This window comes from Equus caballus, chromosome X (assembly GCF_041296265.1).
Source record: "Equus caballus isolate H_3958 breed thoroughbred chromosome X, TB-T2T, whole genome shotgun sequence".
In the NCBI taxonomy this organism is placed as follows: Eukaryota; Metazoa; Chordata; class Mammalia; order Perissodactyla; family Equidae; genus Equus; species Equus caballus.
The window spans coordinates 39189025-39206963 of record NC_091715.1 but is presented as its reverse complement, the minus strand read 5'-3'; the positions used below and the strand labels follow the sequence as shown (position 1 = coordinate 39206963).

General features: G+C 41.9%; 1 protein-coding gene and 1 pseudogene across 4 annotated transcripts in view; one reads left to right on the top strand and one right to left on the bottom strand.

Annotated features, from left to right (window-relative positions):
* ZNF157 (zinc finger protein 157) overlaps positions 1–17939 on the bottom strand; it is a 51529-nt gene that overhangs the window by 13260 nt on the left and 20330 nt on the right. The gene's annotated exons all lie outside the window — the stretch shown is intronic.
* LOC111771624 (UBX domain-containing protein 4 pseudogene) lies at positions 1582–13556 on the top strand (annotated as a pseudogene).

Sequence of the window (17939 nt, the reverse complement as noted above, 5' to 3'; positions counted from 1 at the left end):
GCGGGTGGGAGTGCCGATTGTCTAGGTCTGAGGCAAAGCGTCCTTTCCTCAGTGAGGCTTCCAATTATTCTATGCCTGTGACTCTCTTTCATCCTAAGGTTTTTCTGGGTTCCGACTTAGGGTTTTAGACATTTGGATATTTTGAATTATTTCTTCTTGTTCCCACGGATGGGGTGTTTTAATTTTTTTTGTTTCCACAGATGGGGTGTTTTTAAAGTCCTGTCAGGTGCCCGTCAGGGTGGCCAGCCCAGACAAGGAACATGGCACAGGATATATTTTTTGTAACTTGTGCCTTAGAGTCAAGGCCGAAGTGGCCATCTTTGGCCCTGAGCCCAGACGCATTCCTTTGTGTGGGGCCCAGGCCCAGTGTCCTTGGAAGGTGGGGGGGGTCAATGAACTCTGTATACTCTCTCAAGAGAGCATCACTAAGAGGTGACTAGAAAAAGCTACCCCAGACACTTGACTCCGTGTCTTGCTTGATATTATATTTTGTGGGGGGGAAACTCAGAATAGCCCTGCTACTGCGTTAACTTATCAAGTCATGAAGAAAAGACTACTGACTACTGAGTTAACGCTATATGCCTGGACCTGTCCCCATTGCCGGGGAAACGAAAAGGAATCCGATGGAGTGTCTGCTCCTAAGGAGCTCCTACCCCACTCCGGAGACTTGTACAGGAACACATGCCTGCAGTGAGGGGTCACAGGAGCTACGCTGGACAAAGGCACAGGGTGCAATGGGCTTTCCCAAGGGAGGGAACAAGATTCCACTTTGTGTTATCAGACTGAACTTCACCTGAGGAGGTAGAGCTTTGAAGCCTTAAACGAGAACATCATTTCCCTTGAATATGGGGCAACAGCATAAGGAAAGGCAGGAAGACATGAAACACACACGGTGATTTACGGAACTACATTTCAGCAAAGTATGACAAGAAAATAGTGCTTCGGACTGTGATGACATAAAGGGCTATAGAGACATTTAGGGGCCAGACAGGGGAGCGATCTTCATCTTCTTTTTTCTATAGATCATCAGTCTCCAGAATACTTGACTTCTTACACAACCAGAATATTTTCTGACCTTTCCACAATACATTTATATTTATAAATTATACAGAAGTACCGTCAAGTGGAAGAAAGGGAGAGAATATTACTCCAGGATAATGGCATGAGCAGCTGATAGAGGCTGGTGCCATATGTTGAAATTAGCAAAACAGGAGACACAATGGGTTGGCAGAAGGGGAAACTGAGACAGATCTTGGACCTGAGCTGGAGTGTTTATGGCACATTCTGACAGAGACACCCAGTTGGCAGGTGGATATGATTGTGGAGCTCAGGAGAGAAGGCTAGGCTAGACCAAGCTGGGAGGCAACAGCACTTCAATACTAGCTCAAATCCCCAGAATAAACTGGACGGCTAAGAGAGAACACAGAGCTTGGGAGAAGCGCCAAGCACAGAGTCAGCAGGGACACCAATGTGACATGCAGACTGAAGGAGGGCCCCTATGGGACAGAGAAAATGGGAGCAATCTTTTTTTTTTCCTCATACAGTCCTGCCCCAAAGTGCCCCAGTGCCAAAACCGCAACCATGAAGCAGCAGGCGCCTCAAACCCTACAGAAGAGGAGCCATTTTCTTTGGCCAGGGGCACAGTGGTCCGAAGAGTGTGAGAAGAATCGCCATTGCGCCTCTTTTCTAACCTCCTACCACTTGGCCCTGAGGGCAAACCTAGTTGCAGAGAGTGAGTGCCAGAGTGGAGAAACTAAAGCCCCAACTGTCCAGCCAGAGGACCAGGACGGGGAGCCCTGGAGCAGGAGTGTGAGGGAGACTGCCCTAATAATGTAGCTTCGACATACATGAAGCAAAACGGGAAGAGCTGAAAATAGAAACGGGCAAATCAGCAATTATGGCTGCTGGCTTTCAACACCTCTTTTAGTAATAAAATCAGCGAGAAATAGAGAAACTGAACACCACCAATCAACCAACTGACTGCGCAGGACATTCCACTCAAAAATAGAGAGATTAACAGTTTCTTCAAGTACACATGGAATATTCAGTAAGCTAGACCATATCCTGGATCACAAAAGAAACCTCAAAACAATCAAAGGGCCACCCACTGGGTACCAAGAAAAATTGACCTGGAATAATCAACTGAGATATATCCTAATAAAACTACTAGAATTTAAAGACAAGGGGAAAAAATCCTCAGGGCCTCCAGGCAAGAAGATGAAATAACTTACAAGGCAAGAGAATTAGATTGGCCTATGGAAAACAGTACAGAGATTTCTCAAAAAATTAAAAACAGAAACACCATATGATCCAGCTATTCCACTTCTGGGTATTTATCTAAAGATTATGAAAACACTAATTTGAAAAGATATATGCACCCCTATGTTCATAACAGCATTATTCAGAACAGCCAAGACTTGGAAGCAACCCAAGTGGCCATCAATGGATGAATACATAAAGAAGATGTGGTTTATATATGCAATGGAATACTACTCAGCCAGAAAAAAGACAAAATTGCGCCATTTGCAACAACATAGATGGACCTTGAGGGTATTATGCTAAGCAAAATAAGTCAGACCAAGAAAGGCAAATACTGTATGATTTGACTCATAGGTGAAAGATAAACAAACACATAGATACAGAGAACAGATTGGTGGTCACCAGAGGGGAAAGGGGTGGGGAGAGGGCAAAAGGGGTAAAAGGGCATGTGTATATGGTGATGGATAAAAACCAGACTTTTGGTGGTGAATATGATGCACTCTATACGGAAGCTGAAATATAACAATGTACACCTGAAATTTACAAAATGTTATAAACTCCTGTGACCTCAGTAAAATAATAAAAAATAAGTAAAATTTTAAGATAAAAAATGTAAAAAGAGAATTAGATTGGCATCAATTTCTCAAAAACATACAAAACAAAGCAATAGTAGAATAATATTTTCAAGAAAGTACAAACAAAGGAAGTTATATCCGGCCAAGATATCCTTCAAGTATCAAGGCCATTAGAAAAACAGTTTTGAATGTGCCAGAACACTTGTGTTCTTCCTAAAGAATTTAATAGAGCTGCACTAACCAATATGGTAGCCACTAGCCACATATGGCTATTTAAATTTAAATTTTGATTAATTAAAATGGAATAAAATAGAAAATCAGTTCCTCAGGCACTCTCGGCACATTTCCAGCGCTCAGCATCCCCATGTGGCTAGTTACAGTTCTGGACAGCAAAGACACAGAACATTCCCATCATTGCAGGAAGTTCTACTGGACAGCATTCCACTAAATGATGAGCTTCAGCCAATCGAAAACAGCGAATGGGAAAATTTTGGCAAAAGGACTGACAGTGAGCGTTTCATATATTTAATTGTAAAGCTAAGACTAAAACAAGGCTGGGGTCACGGGTTGAAGGATAATGTACAAACATTAGGTGTTTTGAAAAAAGTAGAAAAACTACAACTGAAAAATTGGAGGAAAAGAGAAAAAGGGGAAAGCTGAATAAGATCACTGACTGCTGGATAAGTAAGCGGTGAGAGACAAGGTAGATGGTAAAAGATTAATAAAAACAGTATGGAGGTTCCTCAAAAAATTAAAAATACAACTACCACATGATCCAGCAATTCCGCTTCCAGGTATCTATCCAAAGGAAATGAAATCCCCACCCTGAAGAGCTATCTGCACTCCCGCGTTCACTATATTCACAACAGTCACAATATGGAAACAGCCTCAGTGTCTGTCAACAGATGAATGGGAAAAAGATGTGATATATACATACAATGGAATACTTGCTCAGTCATGAGAAAGAAGGAAATCCTGCCATTTGCGATGACGCAGATGAACCTGGAAGACATTATGCTAAGTGAAATAAGTCAGAGAAAGACACTCTGATCTCATTTATACGTGGGATCTAAGAAAAAAAAGTCGAACTCATAAAAGCAGAGAGTAGAATGGTGGTTACCAGGAGTATGGGGGAAATGGGGACATATTGGTCAGAGTACAAAATTACAGTCACGTAGAATGAATAAGTTTAGACATCTAATGTACAGGCATGATGACTATACTTAATAATACTGTATTGAACAAGGGAAATATGCTAAGAGAATAGATTTCAGGTACACTGATCACACAAAAAAATAGTAACTATGATGTGAGGAGATGATATGTTAATAAGTTTGACTGTAGTAATCATTTCACTATGTATATGTATATCAAATCATCATGTTGTACACCTTAAATATATACAATTTTTATAAATAAATAGTAAATAAAAAGAAAGAAAGAAAAAAGAGTTGACTAAAGGTACTATAAAAAGTATTAACACAAAGGCAACCACGAGCATAAAAATATGTCTTCCTAATTACCAACAAAAATTCAGAAGAAACACTCAATAGGGAAAGATAGTAAATATAACAAATACACAGAGTAATTACAACATAAGGTAAAATATGAGAGAATTGAGACCAAACATATTTATATTATTTACATTAACAAACAGTAATACGAATAAACGTGAATAGGTTTACCCACCTATTAAAAGAAAAAGGTTTTCACTTTGCCTCATAAAGCAAAACCCAACACAATGCTCTATACAAGAGATATGCTTAACAGTCTTTCAAAAGGCTAAAATTAAAGAGATGGACAACGATTTAGCGAATGAAAACAATATAAAAGCAGAGATTGAAATCCTGATACCAGACAAAGAAGAATTTCGAAAGCAATTATATGAGACAAAGTAGGATACTTTGTAACGTTGAAAGCCCTGTCCACAATGAAGCCATAACAATAAAGCCTATGCACAAAGTAACACAGCAAAGCCTCTATAAACCAAGAACTACAGGAATGTAGGAAGAAACAGGAACACTCTCCAACGGGAGACTTGTAACATTCCACTCACAGAATGAGACAGATTAAGTGGACAAAAACAACTACCATACAGATCACACAGAACATACTTTTTCTCAAGCACACGTGGAACATTCTCAAAAACTGATCACATACTGAGGCACAAAGAAAACAATCTCAGTAGGTTCCTTAAAATAGGAATATTACAAACAACGCTGATCACAATCAATAAAGAAACTTAAGAAGTAGAAATTAACAAGCTGATTCTAAAATTCATACGGAAATAAAAAGGACGTAGAATAGACAAAGCGACTTTGAAAAAGAAGAAAAAAGTTTGAGGACTTACATTATCTCATTTCAAGACTTATAAAGCTACGGTTCACAACACAGTGCTGTATTTTTGTAAAGATATAGATGAGACAAAATAGAGCTTAGAAATAGACCCACTAATATATGGTTAATTAATGCCTGACAAAGGTGTCAAGGATATTGAGTGGAGAAAGGATATTCTTCTCAACAAATGGCTCTGGAACAAGTGGATAGTCATATCCAAAAAAACTTCAGAGTTCCTGAAGGATATTTACTGGACTGTTAAGACTGATTATCTCCAGAAGGTGAGATTATGAGGAAGTTTCCAATTAAAATTTTTACATTTTACCTTGACTAAATGATCATTTAGTGTCTGTTAGGTTTCTCCATTGTAAAGTAACCAATTTTCCCTATGTAATTAAGGAGTTATCTGCGGGGACACATCTTGAGACTATGTAAATATTTTGTTCCTCATCAAACTTTCATCTAATAGCTTTGGCATCCATCAATGATTTTTGCTTGACTCAATTATTACTACAACAGTTGCAAAAATGGTTATTTTTCTAACTCTATCATTCTTTCCACATTATTAATTGGCATTAAACCTTAAGGAAGAGCTTTCTCTTCCCCCTCGTTCAGTCATTTATTATCAGTATAGACTCATGGTTTATCTTGGTCCCCAGCCAGGCTCAACATCCAGCTGGGCACCCAGGGCCATATGCACATGTGTGGGTAAAATGGCAAGGAGGCAGAGAAGGAACTTTTCTGGGACTCTTTGTTTTTTTGTTTTTTTTTTTTAAAGATTTTATTTTTTTCCTTTTTCTCCCCAAAGCCCCCCAGTACATAGTTGTATATTCTTCGTTGTGGGTCCTTCTAGTTGTGGCATGTGGGATGCCGCCTCAGCGTGGTTTGATGAGCAGTGCCATGTCCGTGCCCAGGATTCGAACCAACGAAATACTGGGCCGCCTGCTGCGGAGCGAAAGAACTTAACCACTTGGCCACGGGGCCAGCCCCTCTGGGACTCTTTTAAACAAAAAAATAATGCACTGTGATTCCAAAATCTGTCAGTGAAGGCCTAACAGGGGCCACCGTTTGATTAGGAGGACATAGGGAGGGGCGCGACAGTTGATGGAATTAAGGTGAAAGTTTGGAAGAAAATGGGAATGTCTGAATGGACTTTATATGACATGGCTGTATCTTCTTCATCTAGATGTATTCCTGAGATGGGTATTCTGTCTGACTAGGAACACTTCTCCTATCTAATATTGTAGAAGAGAAGGAATGTAAGTTCACCCTTTGGCCAGTATTAATTGCCCATGATAAATGAGAATCTTTAGAACTGCCAGAGCCCATACAAGTTGCTATTTTGAAGCAGCATAGAATAGGTAGTGGACAGAAAGACATCACCACTTTAATTAATGACACGTTAGAAGCTGGAGTGCTGGTCCAATAAATTCTCTTAGCTACCCCTGTATGGCTCATGAAAAAGGTGGATGGCTCAGGGGAACACCAGCAGACCATCATGGCTTAAATAAATTAGAATTGCTGATAACATCGGTATTTCCCGATACGGTTTCAACGGTGGAAAAATACAGGAAGCTAAAGGAGACTGGTTCTCAGTGACTGACCCTACAAATGTTTTTTTCTCTACCTCAATATAGGAAAAGAGGCAACCGCAGTTTGCTTTCACATGGGAAGGATCCTAATTTCCATTTACTGTCCTGCCACAGCGTTATTTGAATTCACCAGCTGTCATAATTCAACTGTCATAATTTGGTGAGAAAGGATTTGGACTTGATGCAAGTTTCAAGCATAATAATACACTACAGGGATGAAATCATGATAATATCAGAAATGGAACAGCAAACTAGGACTGACTTAAATGCAACAGTGACACACACGATCAACAGAGGCTAGTTGATAAATCCAACAAAACTCTAAGGGCCTACTCAAATGGTGAAATTCTTAGGAATACCCTGGGCAGCAGTCAGCCATGGCATTCCAGGGACAACAAGAAACGAATTGCTGTTCCCTACCCCTGCTACTAAGCAAGAAACCGAGCACCGGCTCAGGTCACGTGGATTTTGTGGAATGCATGTTCCACATCTGCAAATATTGCTAGCTCCTCTACATAAAACTACCCCAAAGAAGGCTGTATTTGAATAAGGGCCTGAAAAAAAGTAAATTATGTCTGAATTGCAAAAAGTCGTAGCTCTCTTGATGCCTTTGGGCCCTTATGATCCACACTCAGACACGATTTTGGAAGTATCTGCAGCTTGTACAAGTGTTGCAGCTAGCACAGGGAGCCTAGTAGGCTCATGAACAAAATGACCGTGGTGACAGGGATGGAGGTTATGCACGGGCTCAGCAACATGGACGTCCACTCACCAAGGCTGACCTGGCTACAGCCACAGCAGAGTGCCCAATTTGCCAGTAGCAGACACTGAGTCCCTAATGTGGCACCATTCCCCGGGGTGATCAGCCAGCTATCTGGTGGCAGGTTGATTACACTGGACTGCTGTCCTCACGGAAGGGGCAGCACATTGTTCTTACTGGAATAGACAGTTACTCTGGATATGAACCTGCCTTTCCGCATGCAATGCTTCTGCCCAAACTGCTGTCTGTAGCCTTACAGAATGCCTTATCCACCATCGTGGCGTCCACAGGGCATTGCTTCTGATCCAGGAACTCACTGCACAGCCAGTGAAGTGCAGCAATGGGTCCGTGCTCAGGGAATTCACTTGTCTTACCATGTTCCGCTCCAGCCTGAAGCAGCTGGCTTGAGAGAACGGTGGAAGGGCCTTTCGAAGACTCAGTTTCAGTGCCAGCCAGGTGGTAACACCTTGCAGGGCTGGGGCAATGTCCTCCAGGAGGCTGTACAGCCTCTGAATCAGCATCTAATATATGGTGCTATTTCTCTCATAGACAGGAGTCACGGGTCTAGAACTCAAGGGCTGGAAATGGGAATGGCACCATTCACTATTACCCCTAATGATCAACTAGCAAGAATTTTCCTTCCCATCCCTGTGCTGTTATGCTCTGCTGGTGTAGAGTTCCAAAGGGAGAAACGCTTCCACCAGGAGACACGACAGTGATTCCACTGAACTGGAACCTAAGACTGCTACGCAGCCACTTTAGGCTCCTCAGGCCTCTGAACCAACAGGCAAGGAAGGCAGTTACAGTGTTGGCTGGGGTGATGGATGCTGACTACCAAGGGGAAATTGGGTTGCTGCTACATAATAGAGGTAAGGAAGTATATGCCTGGAATACAGAAGGTCCCTTAAGGCATACTATCATGCTTTGTGATTAAAGTCAATGGAAAACTACAATAACATAATTCAGGCAAAACTATTAATAGGGGCCGGCCCAGTGGCACAGTGGTTAAGTTCACACGTTCTGCTTGGCGGATCCAGGTTTGCTGGTTCAGATCCCAGGTGTGGACATGGCACCGCTCGGCAAGCCATGTTGTGGCAGGCGTCCCACATATAAAGTAGAGGAAGACGGGCACAGATGTTAGCTCAGGGCCAGTCTTCCTCAGCAAAAAGAGGAGGATTGGTGGCAGATGTTAGCTCAGGGTTAATCTTCCTCAAAAAAAATTTTAAAAAATAAAAATTAAAAAAAAACACCTATTAATAGCCCAGACTGCAGGAATTAAGGTTTGGGTCACCTCACTCGGTAAAGAACCATGACCAGCTAAGGCGCTTCCTGAGGGCAAAGGGAATATAGAATGGGGAATAGAAAGTACTTATAAACACAGGCTACGACCACGTCGCCAGTTACAGAAATGAGGGCTAACATTTTTACGAGCATTTCTTCCTTATTTTGTTATGGGTGTACGTGTGTGTGTGTGTACAAGAAATATTTTTGTTTTGTTCCCTCTCTTATCCTCTTATATCTAACATAAAATCTACTAATAACAGTTAGCTTTACAGTATTTAAGTTGCAGTCTATCAAGGAGCAAAGGGAGCATCACTCAGTGGCTTCGCACCCTCCTCTCAGGAAAGAGTTCGCCTGTTTTCAGCGGTACACATAATACTTGTACCATGTTGGGCAGAAGTACGACCTTGTCATTGTCTTTATTTGGAGATTAAGTATGGTTTAAGGAGATGTGTGTGGGTGTCAAGTTGACAAGGATGGACTGTGATGGTCAGTTTTATACACCAAGTGGGCTAGCTATAGTCCCCACTTACTCGATCAAACACTAATGGAGATGTCGCTGTGAAGGTATTCTGTGGATGTGATTACCATCTACCATTAGTTGACTTTAGTAAAGGAGATTATCCTCGATAATCTGAGTGGGTCTCGTCCAATCAGTTGAAAGGCCTTAAGAGCCAAACTGGGGTTTCCCTGAGGAGGAAGAAATCCCGCCTGTGGATGGCAGCATTGGCTCCTGCCGGGGTTTCCAGCCTGCCCTTGCTGACCGCCTACCCCATGGATTTTGGCCCTGCCTAGCCAGCTCGCACGATCAATCCAATTCCTTGCACTAAATCTCTTAATGTAGATACACAAATCTAGCCTCTCCTGGCTCTATTTCTCTGGTAGAACCCTGATGATACAGAGGATCCAGTCGGGCCTTTAATCCAATGACAAGTGTCCTTATAAGACACAGACGAGGAGAAAACAAATACAAAGGAGAGGGTCACGTAAAAACAGAGGCAGAGATTGTAGTGAGGTAGCCGCAAGCCAAGAAATGCCTGGAACCACGAAAAGCTGGAAGAAGCAACGAAGGAGTCTCCCCTGGAGCCTAGAGGGGGCATGGCTTTGCCAACACCTTGATTTCAGACTTCTAGTCTCCACAACTGTGAGAGGATAAATTTTTGTTGTTATAAGCCAAGTTTATGGTCATTAGTATGGCAGACCTAGGAAACTAACACAAATTTTTGTTACTGGGAAGTGGGGTACTGCTGCAACAAATACCTAAAAATGTGGAAGTGGCTTTGGCCTGGGATAATGTGTAGAGGCTGGCAGAATTTGAAGGCATGTGATAGAAAAAGCCTACATGATCTTGAAGAGACTAGTGGAAGAAATATAGACGTTAAAGGCACCGCCGGAGAGGGCTCAGAAGGATGTAAGGAAGACAGACGAGGAAGATTATCACCTTAGAGACTATGCATATCACCATGAACAGAATGTTAACAGAAACATAAACAGTAAAGGTGCTTATGGTGAGGTTTCAGATGAAAATGAGGAACATGTCATTGGAAACTGGAGGAAAGACTCTCCTTGTTATATAGTGGCAGAAAACTTGGTAGAATTGTGTTTACAATTGTACGGAAAGTAGCGCTTGTAAGGAATGAATTTGGATATTTAGCTGAGAGATTTTCCAGCAGAGTAGAGTGGTCCCTCCTTAACCACGGGGGATACATTCCAAGACCCCCGTGGATGCCTGAAACCGTGGATAGTCCCAGACCCTATCGATACTATGTTTGTTCCTACACATATAGATTTATCATAAAGTTTAATTTATAAATTAGGCACAGTGAGAGATTAACAACAATAACTAATAACAAAATAGAACAATAGACTGTATTAAGAGTTACTATAGATGTTAGCAACCTCAGTGTACGATTTCTTTCGGTTCCTTATTAAGTTGAAAACACACTTTTTCACTTAAAGGAAGCACTTTATAGCTTCTCTGGCATATTTGATTGCCAGTATCACTACTCTTACACTTTAAGACCCATTATTAAGTAAAATAAGGGTTACCTGAACACAAGCACTGCGATTCTGTGACAGTCGATGTGATAACCAAGACGGCTATTAAGTAACTAACAGGTGAGTAGCACATACAGCGTGGACACTCTGGACAATGGGATGGTTAACGTCCCAGGTGGGAAGGCGTGAGAGTTCATCATGCTACTCAGAAGAGTGCACAATTTAAAACTTATGAGTTGTTTATTTCTGGAGTTTTCCATTTAATATTTTTGGATTGTGGTGGACTGCGGATAACTGAAAGCACAGAAAGCGAAACCGCAGATCTGGAGGGACAACTGCATTGAAGGTGTGGCCTGGTTTTGTCTTGCTGCTTATAGTAAAAGGTGAGACAAAAGAAATATACGGAATAAGAAACTATTAAGCAAAAAATAACCAACACTTGATGGTTTGGTATATTCTCTGCCTATCCATGTTTTCCTGAACAGATTAGGTATGTGACTCATAGATCCATTGAACTATCTCAGCAGAATCCAGGAATAGAGATGGGATTATCCAGTAGAGATCTGTGAGGTCCCTCTTGTTTAGTGGAGACATACAGAGGAGAGACACAAGGCTTTTGAGAATGTTACATGCGTAAAAACACTGCCAGCTTAACCTGGAAGGGACAGATACAGGGCAAAATGAAAGAAGGCTGTCAGACTTCCAAAATTTTACAGGTAGGAAATGGGCTGATGAACTACCTAGCTATAAATATGTGCTACCCTGCAAGAATAAGGAAGAATGACTTCAAGGGCAGAGTCTCAGGTGCAGTCAGAGAGTGGAGGTGTGGACCCAGAGGCAGAGGCCAATGGAGCCTCTGTAGGCAGTGCAGGGGCTGAAATTGTTGCCACAGGCCCAGAAGATGCAGCTACCACAGGCCCAAAGGGCAGAACATCGAGCCACAGAGGATTATCTCCACACCTTGAAACCTAATGGAATTGCGCTGCTGGATCTCAAACTCACTTGGGACCAGTGACCCTTTATTCCTTTCAATTTCTCCCTTTTGGAATGGGGATGTCTATCTTATGCCTATCCCACCATTGTATCTTAGAAGCAGATAACTTGTTTTCTAGTTTCACAGATGCACAGATTGAGAGGAAGTGTGCCCCAGGATGAATTATACCCAGAGTCTCACCCTACTCATACCTGATTTAGGTGATTTAAATAATAAGACCTGGGACTTTTTGAGCTGATGATACTTGATGAGATTTTGGACTTAGAGTTGGCGCTATAATGGGTTAAGACTTTCGGGGATGCTGGGATGTGGTGAATGTATTTTGCATATGGGATGCATGTGAATTTTGGGACGAGAGGATGGACTGTACTGGGCTAAATGGTGGCCCCCCAAAAATAGGCCCACATGCTAACACCCAGACTCTGTGAATGTTACCTTATTTGGGACAAGGATCTTTGCAGATGTAGTTAAGGATCCTGAGTTGAGATCATCCTGGATTACCTGGGTGGACCCTAAATCCAATGACAAGTGTCCTTATAACAGACAGAAGAGAAGGGAGTGATGCTGTGGTTCCAGGGCACCATTCAGGTCACCATCACATTGGCCAAGAGGAGCAGCATGGTCTTCATGGTGTTCGTGGCGGGTGATGATGAGCAGTCTACACATGGCTGCAAGTTGGGAAGATGAGAAAGTGACAGCAGCATCCTCAAACAGTTCTGTTGCTGTTAAAATCAATACCAAAGATGCACTCACTAACAGTTGAAACATCAGTTGCAAAGGAGCCAATTAGAAAGTTTAGTCTCTGTTTCATCCCTCATTTGAACCCAATAACACTTCTGAAAACTCTCATTCCAGATTTTGTGATACACCACCCACCTCTCCTGATACAAAGTCATACACTTAAAGAGGACAAGAAAGTTCAAGCCATGTCACTCCCTCTCAGGAGCCTAGTCCATGTTCAAATCGGAGACCTACCCAGAAGCTCACTGTCACAGTGAAAAAACTAACCAAAACATTTGAAGAAAGGAAAGAAAAGTCAAAGAACAAAGATTAAGAAGGAAATTGAGGAGGAAAACTAGAAAAGAAATGTTGGATATTAAAAGAAAACAAGAAGAGTCAACAAACAGAATGTAAGAGCAAAGAAACAGAAAGAAGATAGGGCAGCTCAACGCCACAGCAAACAGCAGATTTGCATTGGACCACGCAGGGAGTGCTGTCTTTACATGACAAAGGCAAAAGCAGAAGCTGCCAAAGCTATCGCTGTGCTGAAAACAGGCCGAAGTGGAATTCAAGAGGGAATCTCATGCAAGAGGAAGAAACACTACTGCAATAATCCAATTCTGTCTTCCTGCTGGTTCTTCCTTTATAAATCAGTTCCCTCCGGACACACCTCCAGAAAAAGCATGCACTTTATGGCACAGTTTACCGCACAGAAAGACCAACTACATCCGTAGTACTCCTCCAGTGGAGACAACTGGGCACTGCTGGGGACAGTGCTTTACCAAGCCCTGTCATCTGGATATTGGTTAGCAATTTCTTATTTAGTAATGCTCCTCCTGTACGGACTGCTTTGATCACATCATCACCAAAACACTCGAATTGCGCACCACCTAGCAACTCAGAAAAAAAGAGAACCAACCAGAAAAGAGTGCCTGAAAAGCATGGGGAAGACTTCAAAAGGGAAGGGAGATAGATTAAGGACTCAAGATGATGGTGAAGATGAAAACACTTGGAATGCAAATTCTATTCAACAGATGTAGCGAGACTAGTACAATGTGCGCAATAATCATTGTTTCTCTTACGATTTAATTCAACTAAAATTCTACTGGAGAAGTAGGACCGCTTTATGTTTTCCAACTAGTCTATATTTAAAGTGTCTCTTTACTCCTGCTTGGTGAGTGAGTTAAACTGTCTAAGTCAGAAAAGTCAAGAGTAAAATTAACTGGTTGCGAAGTCCCTACATATGGTAACCAACTGCTAGAAGCCTAGAGAATCTACCTTCCATCAGTTTGCTTATGCAGAACTTCAGGTACCCCCTGCCCCTATCCCTCCACTCTCTCAGGGCACGTTTTGTTCAGAGGTATTTTGCTCTAAAACTCTTAAGCCCACACCAAGTAACTGGTACATCACTGAGTAACATGCCTCGGTCAGATGCATTTTAATTAACCAATCAGATAATAACTTATGTTTAGGCTTTCTCTAATCACTCATCAACTGCAAGCAAAATCTTGTAGTTTTTAATCCTACTCAAACACTGAATGAAAAATCTTTTCAAAAGAAAAATAGCCCCAGGAGACCTGTGATGGCATTTATGACAAGGATATAATTGAAGACACTGTTTCCATCATCCACATGAAGATCTATCAAAAGGTTTCTTGACCCTCAAGTACCAGGAAGTCTTTACTAGAGCGGAAAGACTGATTTCTCCCTGGCGGCATCGTAATTCACGTATCTGATTGCACTTCTTACTCTGCTATGTCTTCCCAGAATATGCGAGATAAATCTAGGCTTCAAAGTTTTTAGCTGTGTAGGATTGTTGACCAGCATGCCTACATTCTAAGACTTGTATTGGTATTTTCTTCTTTTTACTTCCTTTTATTCTAATATTTATCTATTTTTACTTAGAAGCTTCCTAGAAATCACATGAAAACAAAAGCAACAAGTAGATAAATGAACAAATACAAACTGACTGGGGATGTGAGCATTTCCAACTCTTCTTTGGAAGATCTGGAAGGAAGAGTTGGGGAGGGGTTGAGTACTAAACAACAAGGAAAAAGTTGCCATGCACGGCCCCAAATCATCAGCCTCCAAATAATAGTACCATGTAGAGGATGAAGGGGAAGATTTTTCACTGTCTTCGCTGAATTCCTTACAATTTAGTGATCCCTCTCCTGTGACACAAAAATTCAATTTCTAGAAAAATATCTCATAATCATGGTTGTGCATAAAGAGAGAAATTGAGGAATTTCACCACCAAATTGTCGATTATAATGAAAACCTACTGCCATTACAAATGTTCAAAGGAGGAGGCCGGCCCAGTGGCACAGCAGTTAAGTTTGCACGTTCTGCTTCTTGGCGCCCCGGGGTTCAGCGGTTCGGATCCCGGGTGCGGACGTGGCACCACTTGGCAAGCCACACTGCGGTAGGTGTCCCACATATAAAGTAGAGGAAGATGGGCATGGATGTTAGCTCAGGGCCAGTCTTCCTCAGCAAAAAGAGGAGGATTGGCAGTAGTTAGCTCAGGGCTAATCTTCCTCAAAAAAAAAAAAAACACACAAATGTTCAAAGGATAGAATGCTATGTAACCATTACAATTATATAGAAAATCATTTCTAGACATGGAAAAATATTTATGTAACATCCTCAATGCTGCTTCTTCTTTTTCTGTTTTTTAGAAAAGGCAACCATTCTTATCAGTTTTACTTTGTGGGAGATCAGAATTGGCCACCCCAAAATGTGTCTCTTTGGCTTGATTATTTTTAAGGACAAGAGACTCTGAAAGAAACTTTGACCTTCCCCCTAACCACCTAAAAGAATTTAAGATAGAAGGCTTGTCCCCAGAACAGACCATCACCATAGACAACTCTGGGTATCGGTAGACTGGGAGAGTCCTTGCTAAGCCCACTCTTTTTTTTGTTATTTGTGTGTGTGTGTGTGTGTGTGTAAGGAAGATTGGCCCTGAGTTAACATCTATGCCAATCTTCCTCTGTTTTATGTGGGCCACCGCCACAGCATGGCTTGACAAGTGGTGCTAGGTCTGTGCCTGGGACCCGAAACTGTGAACCCCCGGCCACCAAAGCGGAGCATGTGAACTTAACCACTACACCACCAGGTTGGCCCTAAGCCCATTCTTATAAGTTCTGTCTACCAAACATTTGCTTTTTCATTTCCCTGAGAATTGCCTTGCTCCCCTTTGAAGTCCCAGACCACTACCCCCAACATCATCCTTTGTCTTTAGCCAAAGATGGTATTTAAGGTGGCGGGATTCAGCCATTCTGGCAAGTTACTCAGCTCTCCTGGGTTTCTCCCACGTATATGTGTTATAAAGCTTTGTTTGACTTTCTCCTGTTACTGTGTCTCATGTCAATTTCATTCTTAGACCAGCTAGAAGGACTTAAAGGGTAGAGGAATTGCCTTCCTCCCCTAAAACTTTATCCTCTCATTATTTTTTATATTATAGGATCAACCAAGAAAGTAATTATGTTAATGTAATTATGACTCCTCCACCAAAAAAGATACGTAAGTATAATACCACAGAAGTAAAAATTCTGTAACTTTAATCTGAATTGGAAATAAGCTCTGTAGTTTTTTCTCACCTAAGAAAAAGTAGGCTGCCTTCTGCTTCTGGGAAAATAGAGTAAATATAATTTTCCCTATTCCTCCTGCTAAGTACAACTAAAACCCTGTACACTATACATAAAACAAGGAAGAGAAGCCTCTGCCAGTTGGAGAGAAGGCAGGCCAGCAAGGGACCTCGGAACCTGAGGAACAGCAACAGTGATTCCCTTGAGTTTTCTTTTTACCTCATATACCCCAGAGGAGGTGTCGGAGAAGCTGGCAACCCCAAAATGCCAATGGGCACAGACAAAAACAGCTCCAAATAAGCCTACTTCCTTTAGTCAAAGGATCAGGAAAGGGACAACCTAGCAAGACAGAAAACTTTTAATAAGAATCACTTTATCCCAGCCAAGCACCACTTAAGAAAATGTGGGTCCCAACTCCATCCCATGAGCAAAAGCCAAGTGGGGAGCAGACACAGCCACTCTTGTCCGGCTGCAACAAGGTGCTACACCCCCTGCAACACCGGGGTGGTAGCAGAAAAGACCCAGCAGGGAGCTAAGTTTCCTCCCTCTGGGCAGTAATGAGTCCTCTCTCTCAGTGCTATCAGTGGAGAAACCACGAGGAGCCTGGACTTCCACTCCAAACCAGCAGTAACGAGGCATCCTTCTTCTGTCCTGCTGGAGCGAGTGTCAGAGAAGGCCTAGTGGAGAATCAGAACTTCCCCCAGTCACTTCAAATACAGCAAGATAGGCAGGTCGAAGGTAAAAGTATGGAAAAAGATGCCGTGCAAACATTAACCAAAAGAAAGCAACAGTATTGTCAATTATACCTCAAGAAAGCTGGAAAAAAGAAAGCAGAAGTAGCTATGTTAATATCAGATAAAGTAGACTTCAGAGAAAAAAATTACCAGAGACAGAGAGGGACATATAATGACAAAAAAGTCAATCCATCAAGAAAGACAAAGCAATCCTAAATGTGCATGCCGCAAACACAGAAGCCAAAGATGATAAAACCAAAAGGAGAAATCGATAAATTATAGTTGGAAACTTCAATACCCCCTCCCTCAACGATTCACAGAACAACTAAGAAGGAAATGAGCAAGAATCCTGAAGAATTCAACAACACAAGACCCAACAGGGTCGAAGCGACAGTTAGAGAAAACACCACCCAACAACGCAGAACACACATTCCTCTCAAGTGTCCATGGAAAACACACCACAAACAAACCTCAATCATTTTATAAGAATTGAAATCATAAAGGTGTTTTCTCTGACCACGCTGGAAGCAAACCAGAAATCAATAACAGAAAGATAACAGGAAAATCCCCAAACACTCAGAAACTAAACAACACCCTTCTAAATAATCCATAGTTCAAAGAGGAAGTCTCAGAGGAAATAAAAAAGACAACGAACTGAATGAAAATGAAATTACAACATTTACAATTTGTGGAACACATCTAAAGCAGTACTGAGAGGAAAATATACAGCACTAAATGCACACCTTTGAGAAAGGAAAGTCTCAAATCAAAAATCTAAGGTCCAGGGGCTGGCCCGGTGGCATAGTAGTTAAGTTCATGCACTCCGCTTCCACAAGCAGAGGTTTGCAGGTTCGGTTCCCAGGCACAGACCTAGCACCGCTTGTCAAGCCACACTGTGGCGGCATCCCACATAAAATAGAGGAAGAATGGCACAGATGTTAGCTCAGCGACAATCTTCCTCAAGCAAGAGGAAAAAAAGGAGGCAGATTGGCAACAGATGCTGGCTCAGGGTCAATCTTCCTCACAAAAAAACAAAACAGAACAAAAACAAGAAAACCCTGAGGTCCCACCCTCAAAAACCTAGAAAAAAAGACCACATTGGGGA